Raw genomic sequence first — 14,497 nt, forward strand, 5'->3', positions numbered from 1 at the left:
CCAAATAACCAAGTTTTACTCGTGTTTGCAATTCTAGTTCTAGGTCGGTATCATGTGAGTCCAATCTTGTGGGCAAATCTCATCGATTTCATTTTGAGTCCGTTAGTCATCATACTTCTTTTCCTTTAGTTGTAATTCATTTGATGTATGGACGAGTCCTATGTTATCCAATTCTAGTTTTAAGTATTTTGTGTTATTTGTTGATGACTACTCTCGGTTCACTTGGATTTTTCCGATGAAAAATAAATCCGAAATGTCTACTCACTTCACCACTTCCCTTGTTTTAACGAAAATATGTGCAATGCCAAAATTAAATTCCTACAAACTGATGGGGGAGGTGAATGTACTAATAATTTGTTCTAAACGTAGTTAGTGAAAATGGTATTATTCAAGGCTTTTCTTGTCCGGACACCCCATCTCAAAATGGTCTGTCAGAACGTAAACTCGGACATTTAGTCGAAATGTCTCGAATCTTATTAATCCATGCTTATATGCCTCCTCCATACTTGGTCAATGCTCTTCTCGTTGATGTTTAAACTATTAATCGACTTCCCATAACAATCTTATCTGATAATTCCCCTTTTCATTGTCTATTTGGGTTCCGGTCTGATTATTCGTTCTTTCGAATTTTTGGCTATGCTTGTTATCTTTTTCTTCCATCTCGTGTCTTCCATAAACTTGCACCTCATTCTATGCCATGTGTATTTCTTGGATATGCGTCGAATCACAAAAGCTATCGTTGCCTTGATCCGTCAAGTAGTCATCTTTTTATCGGTCATCATGTTCAGTTTGATGAGGAGAATTTTCAATTTTCACAAAGTCCTTCAACTCTTAGTTCCGTAAATAATTCTTCTAATTCAATTCCTTCACTTATTGTTTCTCCAATCAATCTATTCTTCCTTCTACCTCCTTTGAGCATCAAGCTATTCTTCCGCCTCTCTCAACTTTTCTAGCCCAACCTCTTAATATACCTCTCTCCTCCCCTCAACCTACCCAATCTGGTCCCAATTCTTTTTCACCTCTACCGCCCCTACTTTCCAACCCACTTACCGTGTCCCAATCTAACTCTGCTTCTAACCAAATTCCTCCTACATCAGATTCACAAATCCTCTCTAAATCTCTACCTTGCTCCTCCACTTCTGTATCTTCTCTTCACACTCATTTTGTGCAAACTCATACTAAATCTAGAATTTCTAAACCTAGAAAACTTTTTAATCTCTCTAATTCCTTTCATGAAGAGACATCAACTTGCTATTCTAAGGCCATTCTTGACCCACATTGGAAAGCAGCCATGGCAGATGAATTTAATGCCTTGGTCACTAATCACAAGTGGGATCTTGTACCACCCGACTCTTCTAAGAATTTAGTCGATTGCAAATGGATTTTAAGATTAAGGAAAAATCTGATGGAACTATAAAAAGCTTCAAAGGTCGTCTAGTTGCACAAGGATTTAAGCATCATATAGGATTGGATTATGACAAGACTTTCAGCCCGGTCGTTAAACTCGCTACAATTACAGTTGTTCTCATTATTTCCATTTCATCGGGATGGGCCATACGTAAACTTGGTGCTAAGAATGCCTTCTTGCACAGCATCCTTTGCAAGGAAGTTTACATGTGCCAAACCTTCCGGTTTCTCTAATACCGAATATCCAAATCACATGTGCTGTCTCCGAAAAGTCATTTATGTTTTAAAGTAAGCTCCATGAGCATGGTTTCTTCGCTTCAGCAAATTTTTATTATCATTGGGTTTCATGGCGAGTAAGGTTGACCCCTTATTATTTGTCTATGCTTGTTCTCGGGGTCGTCTATATCTTCTACTGTATGTTGATGATATCCTTGTCACTAGTGATACTCCTCATTTATTATGGTATTTGATTACTCGACTCTCGCAAGAATTTGCTATGAAGGATCTTAGACCACTTCACTATTTTCTTAGCATTCGGGCTCATCACCGATCTAACGGTACGCTTTTATCTCAAACTAAGTATGTTGATGGCCTTTTGCACAAGTTTAACCTTGTTAAGATAAAGCCTATATCTACTCCATTGGCATCAAAGATTCTATTGTCTGTTGATGATGGTGAGCTTCTCGCTTCTCTAACGCTATATCAACAGATGATTTGTGTTTTACAGTATGTGTCCATGACTAAACCTAATATTAGTTTTACCGTGAACTTGGTTAGCCAATGCATCAACCAAGATTACTCATTGAGCGGTGTTCTCCCACTTCATTGACAGCTTATGCGAATGCAGATCGGGCTGGGTGCTCCGATACTCGACATCCACATCTTGTTTTTGTGTGTTTCTAGGCACCAATCTTGTTTCATCAAGTGCCAAAAAGTAACCCACTGTGGCCCGTTCTAGTATAGAGGCTGAGTATCGTGCTATCACTCATTATGTTGCTGAGACCATTTGAAGTCGCTCATGGAGTACCAAAAAGAAACCTACTTCTCTAGACCGCCGGCCTAGTCTCAAGTCCTCAGCTCGTGTCCTCACTCTCGCTACTAAGTTTTGGACATGGTAAGGCCATGTTGTCGGCTCGCATTGTCGGCTTGCCTCGGGCACTTAGCTTGCCTCCTCTCCTCTCGCTCCTTTCAATTGTCTCCCTCGCTCGTCATTGCCGTCACTCAAGGAAGTCTCTATTCTTTGCACATGAAAATCGGGTAAATTTCTTGGTTGTTTTGTTTATATTTCCTTCTATGTTTTGGTGAGGCTGATTGTGGTGTTGTGGGTTTAGGATATGGGCCCGAGTTTGACGTTGTGCAGATTGATCGCATGTAAAAAGAGGAAAGGTGTATTTCGTGTACCAAATGGACAGTAAAGTAGTTCCTTTCTTTGCTCGTTGGAATTGGTAAGCTATGGTCTTAGGTCCGTACATTTTGCAACTCTTATTGGTAGTCTAGTGATTAGGGGCTGCTTTTTTGTGATTTGTTTGAATTTCAAGAACTTAGTACTAGGGAATGCATTGCCATATTGATGTCGGTCTCACTAAGTTGGATTCAAGTATCCTGAGTTTGCTTATTATTGTTATCTGAGAATGAGCTTTGCAATAAGATCTATCATAGTGAACATCTAATTCTTAACTTGTGTGGCAATGAAGGAAAAAATAACATGTTCTTCAGTAAATAAGCATCTTCTTTACGTATCACTTTGCTCATTGCCTGTACTTTTCATGACCAACTCCATCCGACCGTGCCTTCCATTATTTCCTCTGCCAAAATAGTAGTTCAATGTTAATGGAAATGAATCTTAAGTCTTATGTGTAGCTCTAATCATTTTCATTGCTACTTAGTAGTGGTTGTGTTTGTGGTATGGTTTTTGCCACCACTCTGTGGAATTTATAGTTATTGTAATTGTATTTTTTGTAGAGTGATATCAAGCATGGACAATTGCACTTCCAGTGTTTAACCACTTACATCCACCAATGAAGAATTAAATAAACCATTGTGAAGGGATGTTACTAGGTTGGCTGAACATGACAATAAGCGGGGAATTGCTCTTTGAAATGTAATTTTTTGTGAAAAAGATTTTAAGAGTTCATACACGAGAGTTAGGGCATATTTGTTGATAATAAGTCGAAAAGGGATTGCAAAATGCGGAAAAGTAGAAAAAAAAAGCTTTTGGAGATGGAAAGATTAGATGAAAAGGTCAATGCTAAATTAAGGAGTAATGTGCCTAGAAATGTGCTTTTGCCCCCTTCTAATGTTTTAGCTACTAGCGGTGATAATATTGATAGGACGGATTCATCCTTTGACTCTAGGAAAAGGAAGATTGGAAGTAGGAGTATGAGTGGAGGATCAATTGAGAATGCATTCAACATGACTCAACGGGAACATTTAGATCATGAGATTGCTAGGATGTTCTATTCGGCTGGCTTGCCGTTTAATCTAGCAAGGTATCCTTACTTTCAATCCACTTTCACTTATGCCACTAATCAAGAAAAATTGGAAGCACAACTAGATACATTTAACAGAAATTCATTATCAACAGCACAACATTGCGGAGTATGTCCCACCGAAATATAATATGTTGAGAACTACTTTGTTGCAAAAAGAGAAAAAATATATTGAAAGCTTATGTATACCTTTTAGAAACACGTGGAATGATAAGGGTGTAAGTATTATGAGTAATGGATGGAGTGACTCACAAAGGAGATCACTTATTAATTTTATGGCAGTGTCGGATGGAAAGGCTATATTTATAAAATCGATCGATTGTTCGGAAGAAAGGAAGGATGCACATTTCATTTTTAACTTAATGAAAAAAGTAATCAATGAAGTTAAGCGTGAGAATGTGGTCCAAGCTATTACGGATAATGTTTCAAATTGTAAGGCAGTGGGACAACTCATTGAGAATGAATTTCCATCCATTGTTTTGACGAATTGTCTAGTGCACACCCTTAATCTAGCTTTGAAGAACATTTGTCTCAAAAAAAATGTGGAGACCAATCAAATAGTATATGAAAAATGTAGTTGGACTACAAAGATTGGGATGATGTTATGCAAATCAAACATTTCATCATGAACCATTCCATGAGATTAGCAATATACAACGGGTTGGTTCCCTTGAAGTTGCTTTCCGTGGGGAATACTCGTTTTGCTTCGATGATTGTGATGCATATGATGTTTAAGTTGATAAAAAGTGGTCTTCAAAACATGATTATTTGTGAGAAATGAAGTATCTATCGAGATGATAATTAAGGGAGGGTTAGATTTGTCATGGAGAAGTTGTTGGATGATCTTTGGTGGGATTCAATTGATTATATACTTTCCTTTACGGCTCCTATTTATGACGTGCCTAGAATTTATGACATCGACATGCCTTGTCTTCACTTGGTTTATGACATGTGAGATTTGATGATTGAAAAGTTGAAGAGAGCTATATATGTGCATGAAGTGTGAAGGCTAGATGAGGAGTCTACATTTTATGAGGTGATTCATGTAATTCTTTTGGATCGTTGGAGTAGGATCAACATTCCACTTCACTGCTTGGCACATGCCATGAATCCTAAGTAAGTTCTATACTCATATGAGATTACTATCACATTGGATATTCTTTCTTTGACATGATAATATAATACTCCTCTTACTTATTTTGTTTTGTTGAATAAGGTTTTATAGTGATCAATGGCTCAATGAAGATCCTACTTGAGTTTCTCCATACAATGATGACGATATCAACCTACAAAGAAAGAAATACATTAGGAAATACTTTCCTATCGAGGATGAGTATCGAAAGCTGAATAAGGAGTATCTAGATTTTTCTTCCAAAAGTGGGCATTTTCAAGACTTTGAGTCCATTCAAAAACAGTATTCTATGGATCCCAAGGATTGGTGGTTTGATCATGGTGCATGCACCCATGCTTCAAAGCATAGCTTTAAAGATTCTTGCACAACTTTCTTCTTCATCTTGTGCCAAGAGGAATTGGAGTACTTACTCCTTTATAAACTTGACAAGAAGAAACAAGATTATCCCAAAACGTACAGATGATTTGATTTTCATTCATAACAACATTGGTCTTCTATCAAGAAAAAAGCCACAATATTTCGAAGGAGAGACCAAAATTGGTATATTGGCGGAGATGCATTTGACATGTTTGAAGATGTTGGGGTACTTCAAGTTGCAAGTCTTTCACTTGATAAGCCGGATGTAGAGTTTGTTGTTTTGTCAGAAGGAGCGGATAACGTAGATGAATGACTTCTTGTTATAATCGATGGTAAAATGGAGCTTTTTTTTGTTTTCCACTTATGGTTAATTGTTAAATTTAATGTTGGAATTTGTGAATTGTTTGCTTTTTTTTCCTCCATATTTTATGGAGTATTTGAACGAAATGTAGTTATGCAACTCCTAGCATTCGAGGAAATTTGAGAATGACCCACTTCATCCAAGTTCAATATGAATTATTGCCTTTTGTTTGTTTTCTAGGCTAAGCTATGGCAAGAATCCTTGCTAAGAGGCAGGGATATCAATATCTCCAACTATAATCTCATATTAGCATGTGTATTTTCTTACTACAGGCAATTTTTAATCCTCCCAAAGCAGTGAGGGGAGGAATTCCCATATATTTCCCTCATGTGCTATGCATTTTATGATCCACCATATATTAAGAACTCAATGTGGAACATATGTTACTCAAGTTCTTTTTGAACTTTTGAAGTTTGGCAATTGTGGATTGCTCAAGCAACATGATTTTGCCAAGAACAAAATTCGGACAGTTGATGATAATCCTCCACCCCCTGCCCTCAACTTATTCTCAAGGAAAATCCCTCATTGACCTATTGCTTAAGCCTTCTAAAGAAGACATAAATGGTTGGCCTCATAGGTATTAGCTCAATTGTAATTATCTCCAAACTCCACACCGAATACCAATGCCTTAAGATGCTTTCTTCTTCTTCTTCTTCTTCTTCTTCTTCTTCTTCTTTCCTAGTTTTTGAGTAACATTTTTCATCAACATTTTTCTGGAATATGCTATAATCTTGTGAGTTTAAAGCTACTATCTAGGGTCACCGAGCAATTTTATCTGAATGTCCAATATGAAATAGCTATGACATTTAGACATATTATGATGTTTGGAGTTCATAAAAATGATAATATATTATGTAAATATAAAAATATTCATTTAATATACAATGTGTCCCAGCATGTCGGAATTCTTTTTTTTTTAGAAATCACGTGTCGGCTATCGTGTCGTGTCGTGTCGTTACTACATAGCTGCCACCAAGCCAAATCGCTAAAATTGAACACATGACACGGTTGAATCCATTTACAATAACATAAAAACTAGCATTTTTCTATCTCAATAAAATATCCTCATCTAAGCGGGCATTGAACAACCAATACCATATTTTGTCCACAAATTCACAATCCATCACCAATTCTAGATTGTTGAGTGTACGGAGGTTCCGAGATATCAATCTTTGATTGGCTTGGTGAAACTTGAACATGGTGGATATTTCAACGGCTTTTACATTATTGATGCAATCAATCTATAACGGCATTAGTGTTAATTTGACCCAGTCAACAAAGCCGTTAATTTGACCCAATCAACTCAATCAATCTGTAATCGCTTTCATTTGATTGATATCTTCAATCGATCTCTCTTCCGCAACCACTATGATTTGATTGATTTCTTTTGAACTTCCTTCCTTACTTGCTTATAAAAATGATTTTCCTTTTAAAAAAAAAAAAAAAAAGAGGTCCTCAATTATCTTCTCTCTCTTTATTGCTTATAAAAAGATTTTCCTTTTACAAAAAAAGAGAGAGAGAGAGATCTTCAATCATATTCTCTCTTTTTATTAGTTGGGTTTTACGTTAATGCTATCATTCTTGCTCCCTATATTACTATGTGCGAAATAATGAGAAAGATTTGTTGTATCCTAGGAGGATAGGTTAGAGCCTTACGCACCGAGTTACGTACTCCGAGGGTGAAATTATCCTCAAGGACAGTGCTCGCACATCTCGGATATTCTTGTTCTTATTTCTCCATCTTCTCCGAATACACACCTTTTCTACAACAGAACTTCCTCACTCTTGTTTGTCTGTTGGAGAAGGATGGACCTCCAGTGTTAATAACCGTATCACTACCAGGCATCTGCATTACAAAAAATATGACATATGTACTTATTTTTCTTTTCGATATACATATAAAACATTAGAGAAAGATATTACCCTTGAATATGAATTTCCAGTTTCGGGCATGAAAGGATCATATCCTTATCGAGCTTAAAGATGCAAATGGAGCATAAAACATTAATTACAGTATACGCAAGTTTTATGAAAATAAAATGTGGCTAAAAAAACACTAACCCATGCTCTCTCGTTCCTAATGATAACAAAGTCACTTTTAGATGGTCTAATGGCTTGCACACCAGTAGCCTTTTTTGCTCTTCCGCTTTTTGCCTACATGTGTGAAAACACAAGAAACACCGACATTAACTATTATGAAAGCCTCCAAAAAATTGTTATTAGAAGTTATAAAATTTTCAAATAAAGCTTACTTTGGATGGTCTAAGTGCCATAGGATTCTCGCATGTTTTCTTATTATGCCGATATTGAAGGTAACTTGAACATCGCATCCGGACTCCAACTTCATCAATTTCTTAATATGGGGGTTTGATTGGCTCACCACTAACTTTAAGCCACATTTGTTGTCCATTCATGGCTGGAAGGGAAAATTGATAGCATCTCTCATAAGCAACTTTCATGAAGCAGTTGTCAACGTAATCATTAACATATAACATCATGAAACTAATTCAACACTTGGCATGTTTACACAGTATTCTAGATATATCCTATTCCCTATAAGCACAAGTCTTCTCAACCAAGTTAACCACGAATCTTTTGTCAAATACATGAACCTCGAAGTTATTCTCCATTGCCACTCTAGCAATGTAATACCTAGACGCCAGCTTAGTCTCCTCCAACTTCATTCTAATCGGGCAAATTGGATTTGTTCGATCCACCATTAACTAACATCTAGCTGCCATCCTCTCTATCAACATAATTTTTATTGCTTCAAGCATCTGAAGTATGAGTTTTGCTCTTGGTATGCAAATACATCCATTAAGGTCTCATTTAAGGTATTATCAACCGCATCACACTTGATATCTGTCTTGATGAAAGCTTTACTGAAGTGCTCGGGGCCTTGCCTCATAATGTCTTCATAACCTTTAGGCCACTCCTCCTTCAAACCGCCATTACTAGGTCAAACTTAGCTCTAATGTACATCACAGCTCTCCAAAAGAGATTCTTAGGAGTGTCCTCTTTATACAATCTTTTCCAATTAACATATGTGTGTTTTGCACAATTTTGATGCTCTACTTGTGGAGATAGATATAAAACTGCATTCATTAGTCCCCGCTATAAAAAAAATTGTTGATACAAACAAATCGCATCAATATTTGTTTTATTGTAGTGTAACAAGCAATAAAGACAAAAGATAAGATATCACCTTTTGCTAACACCTAGGTCTGCGAATAACAAGGTAAGAAACCAAGTACAAGATATCTTTGTTGGAGCTAACAATACAACCTAGAGGGGGTGAATAGGTTGTTTGAGAACTTTGAAAAAAATTTGCGGAATAAAACAAGTTCAATTTCAAACACTAAGGCAAACATCTGCAGAGATAATATAAAGATCGGGTTAGCAGATATTTGAAATACCGTGAAAAGATTGTGTGCTAAAGTGTATGATAATCACGAGAAGCAAAAGCACACAAAACAGTAGATGATAAAAAAAGATGTGGTGATCGGATATTTCACAAAATAATAACTAAATGTGTGCAAGACTGGGTAAAAAATCAAGTAAAATGCAAGCACACAAGATATATAGTGGTTCGGTTTATCCCAAAACATACGTCCACTCTTAAGACTAACGTCCACAACTCGGGCTGGAATTCACTAATAATCTTCAAGACAAGTTAAAAACAACAAGTACTGCCTTTTTAATAGATCACACTATTAGACTCATGTACTACTCTCACTATTGTACATTTGATCTTTCACAAGATTACAGCATAGAAAGATTATCGGAGATGATTTTTCAGGAGAACTTAGAAACAACAAGAAAAACCTAGCTCATAGTAAGTATGCATTTTACATTGCTCTCTCTCTCTCTCTCTCTCTCTCTCTCTCTCTCTCTCTAACATTTGGCCTAGATGGTCTTCCATTATATAGACAACTTCATTCTTTCCGTTGGAGGAGCATACGAAGTCCAACTAGCATTTAAAGATCCATTGGAACTACCGCAACTACTATTCCTAACACTATTCTAAAACATCTGTTTCTCTAACATTGTTCTGGAAAACTGATAGATGCCAACGGCTATATTCTACCTAATAGACTTCCCGATCTTTCTCTATGGATCTTTTACTCGCTAATGGTTATATTTTATTCTAACGAAACATTTGCACATGTCTGTTATTCAAACATCACTAAACCCAATATCAACAAAAATATTGTCTCACCCGATCTTTGGGTCCATTAGTCCCGTTTATAGAAAAAGCGTCTGCATGACTTGTGATTAACTATCTAATGATCCTCTTGGTTTATTCAGCATACAAAGATTTTCAAAGACATCAGCATTCCGTTGATTCTTCATCTTCACCGATTAATCAGCTTCTAAAGATCTCCAAGGACATTGGCATCCCGATCGATTCTTCATCTTCACTAATTTGATTGAGTTAGTTTCTCAATATCTCTAAGGACATCAACATTCCAGTTGATTCTTCATCTTCACCGAACTCCCAAGGATCATTGATATAGTCAGCGTCTTTGTAGCAGCTATATCCTTCTTAATAAAAGATCTCGTCAATAGATCAAGTAACCACCACCTTCCAGGAGTTAACAACTGTACTACCCCTTACCTATAATTAGGACATCCGGATCTTTACTGTTCTGTTGATATTGTGTACCTAATCTTCCACCCGATCTATATGAGATAGCTTCTCTTTGCCAAAGATCTGCTGCTTCAATAACAATTCGGTGACCTGATTTTTCCTTTGGTCCATCCCAGCATATTGGCAATTTTGACTCCACCAAGTTGTTCATCCGCATGGTCCTCCCAAGCTTTACCGAACATCACAGTTCTAGGCTTGTTCACCATCACCAAGTCCATCCTCTATTCACCCGATCTTTGTACCTCCAAGTCATTATGAACATCCCCATTCTTCTAGGCTTGTTAACCTTGATCCAGGTCCTTCTAGAAGTTCACCTTGTCTAAAGATCCTTCTAGCACGCAGATATCTTTATCGCCTAATAGCTTGTTCACCTCAAAGATTAGTTACCAATCCCAAAAGATCGGCAGAGCACTCTAAATATTGGCATAGCGGATCTTTTTCTCAGAAGCATCTAGTGCATCATCTGCATATCGGCTTGTACATTATAACTTGTTATAACTCCACTAATATATATTAGTAGTCTTTGATTGTCTTTGTTATCATCAAAATAATATTGGGGATTTTCCAACAATCACCACATTAGCGATATTCCAAGCAATCTTAGTCTCAACTTTCACAATCGCCCAAGCTATTGAAAACATTTGTTTGTTTTCATATTCTCCTATAGCATACAACAATATGCCTTTCAATCCAATTTTAAGAAAACACCCATTTAAACCTATAACACATCTACATCATGCTAAAAACCCACTTTTCAACTCATCAAAACCCACATAAAATCTCACAAATACTTCGATATCTAGGCTTGCTTCTATGTTAAATGTTTCATTCTTGCTAACTCACTAAGGTCTACCAAATAAGATCTCGGTACATCATATTGCTCTTCTATCGGGCCCCTTATATCACTAAGGGCTTTTTATATAGCTCAGTAGCATTTCTTCTTGTCAAATGTCGGGAAAAACCTTTCTCTTGCATCCGCCTGCATTTTTACAACCGAGTATGTGAGTTTAGCTCTAATATTGGGTGTGTACTCTTGAGCAAGCCATGAAACAGTGGCTTGCCTTTTTTTTTTTAATTTCTATTGCAACTATGGGAACATCCAACACTTTTTATGACAAAAGTTTTTTTCATTCTGAATCCAACCGCCATAAAACCTTTAAGTGCATTCTCTTACAGACCTTGCTTCTATTCTTTTATATTTACTCTTCGGCCAAAAATTGTCAAATCCATTAACTACAACATACATTTTCACAGCATTCTTGAACTGTTCATGAGATTCAAATCCATGTCCGGACTGAACACTTCCTCGTTATGGTCACACATTGGATCATACCTATTAACCTTTAGGCTTGATATGCTTATTGGAAGTCATCAATATCAAAGCCACTTAGAGATTCATTACTAGAATCTGAGTCTTCATCGGTTGCCTCATCTTCGTAGACAACTAAATCTCGACCATCATCGGCCTCCTCCGTTTGTATATTGGTAGAACCTAAAACTAAATCTCGATTATCATCTGCCTTCCGATCCTCTTCCATTCTTGCTTCTTCCAATTCTTTCATCATCTCCCTCGTCACCTACTCTTCATCATTTGATATATTTGGTTCGTCACTATAGGACTATCATCATTGTTACTTTTATTCTACTAAAAAACACAAAAAGTCATTAATTGACAACAAAAAATAATATTCGAACATAAAGAGTTAACAATTGAATGAACTCACCATTGCTTCTTATTCAACCTCCTAATACTCCAACTTTCGACGAGCAAAATGATAGTCAACCTACAAGTTCGTTGTCAAACATATCACATTTATTAAAGAGAATGGTAAACAACATAATTCACATCCTGGGAACATTGGACTACCACTACAATCAACCAACATTCTTGTGCGATTAGATTAAATTTTGTTCGAAAACCTAAGGACTTTGAGCACATCTTTTGTTATTTCCCTTGCTTGAATCAATGGTGATGATCATACGAAAACAATAAATCTCATGTACAAGGGTCACACTTTTTTCGCTCCTCTTTTGGCTAAAGCACTTCTTTTTTAGTATTTTGACCATATTATCCATTATATGGCCCACCACTTTAAAAAGTGATCCTATTTTTTGTTTATTCTAGCTCTTTTAATTTTGTTTCTTCTTTTATTTTTTCCTTGCAGATCTCACTTTCCTTTTTCTTTTCTTTTTTTGGCTTTCTTTCCACCTTTTGACGTCCTAGTTCTCGCTATGAAAGTAGCAAATAAGCTCGGAGGGAAGGTAAGGCTGTAAGGGTTGTATCCTTGGTTTCTTGGGAGCTTTTTTACAAGCAATCTTCCGAGTATAAGGAGAGGATATTGCCTTAATTCTGGGAAAAGCACATTAGAAGTGCTATAACTTTTGTACAGCATTTACTTGAGTGTCATAACTTTCAAAACGTTCACTTAAGTGTCATAACTTTTAAAAATCATTCACTTGAGTGCCATGTTAACGTAGACGCCGGAAAAGCCGACGTAGTAGCCGGGAAGCCGACATGGCACGTTGAAAAGCTAATGTGGCTCACCAGAAAGATGACGTGGCACGCCGAAAAAGTTGTTGTAACACTCAAATGAATGATTTTGCTCCTACATGACACCCAAATGAACGATTTTTGAAAGTTATGGCACTTAAGTGAACGTTTTGAAAGTTATGACACTCAAGTGAACGCCGTACACAAGTTATGGCACTCATGGTGTACTTATCCCCTTAATTCTGGATCAACTATAGTTAGTATCAAAGGCGGAATGACTTTTGGTTGGGAGAAGATCATTCAAAGCAAAGTAAAGGCTATTGAAATTTGGCAATACTGCGAAGGTAGTCATTGTTGCAGCCAAGCAAGTGTCTTAATCGAAGTAGTAGTCTATTTATGTTAATTTTTTCTCTGGATTTGGGTTTTGGAGTAGAGCTTAAATGGAGTAGCCGCCCTTAATGAGGTATCTTATGCTTTAATAAGAGAGAACTATGAAGTTTTTAGCCTCTTGAATTTCCTCAATGCATTAAAACATAGATTTTAGAATGGAGTAGATTAAGTAACATTGCAATTGCAAAAACACCTGGAGCTTCTTCATTTTTTATTTTTATTTTTATTTTTATTTTTATAGATTTGTATCGACTCGTGGCTAAATCACATGAAATATATTTATCCTCCATTCACATCCTCTTTGCAAGATTTAAATGGTTTAAATTGTGTTTTTTTATTTTTGCTCTTAAAAGAAAATTATTTTTGTTTTTCTAGAAAATAAGAATTCTTTCGACAAAGGGAGAGAGGCTAAATAAAAGAGTTGCATCTCTCTCTCTCTCTCTCTCTCTCTCTCTCTCTCTCTCTCTCTCTCTCTCTCTCTCTCGCCATGAAGGCGTCACTATTAGGAGTGTGTAGAAAGAAGAGAATGGCTTGCAAGAGAGAAAATAGAGAGACATTTGCAAGAGCTTAGAATTGAGACGTGAAAGGTGTGCAAAGAAAGAAGAAGAAGGAAGAGGGACTCAAAGGACAAAAAAAGAAAATAAACAAACAAGGAAGAGATTTTTTTTAGTAAAAAAAAAAGGAGAGTTAACTAAATAAAAAAGGATCACTTTTGTAGAGTGGTGGGCCACACAAAAGATATTATAGTCAAAACACAAGAAAAAATGAGTATATTAGCCAAAAAAGGAGTGGAATAAGCGTCACCCCATTTACAAAGGTGTTAAGGGCCGTCAGCATATGGAAACAACAACAAGAAGCCCCAAACATATGGTCGTAATAAGAATAGCAAAAACTGAAAAAGATATATGCATCTACATCAAAACATTCAAAAGTGAAATCTAAATGCATAGATACTGGACTCGATGAAGAAACACAAAACTCAAGTAATGCTTGTATGCAGGAGATAACAAACAATCGAAGGAATAAAATACTCTCAATTGAAATCTGACATGAAATTCTCATCGATCCAATTCCGGAATATAATAAAAAAAAATAAAAAGTGATAGGCGTCTTAAGTATAGATTGTAGAACTAACAACAAAACAGTGATTTGAATCCAAATATATCGAAATTATTAAAAAATGGTAAATCAATAATTGAACCTTAATTACAGTTGATCT

General features: G+C 36.4%; 1 protein-coding gene across 1 annotated transcript in view; it reads left to right on the top strand.

Annotated features, from left to right (window-relative positions):
- LOC115754064 (fe(2+) transport protein 1-like) overlaps positions 1-14,497 on the top strand; it is a 44,778-nt gene that overhangs the window by 23,485 nt on the left and 6,796 nt on the right. The gene's annotated exons all lie outside the window — the stretch shown is intronic.

This window comes from Rhodamnia argentea, chromosome 3 (genome assembly GCF_020921035.1).
Source record: "Rhodamnia argentea isolate NSW1041297 chromosome 3, ASM2092103v1, whole genome shotgun sequence".
NCBI classification, from domain to species: Eukaryota; Viridiplantae; Streptophyta; class Magnoliopsida; order Myrtales; family Myrtaceae; genus Rhodamnia; species Rhodamnia argentea.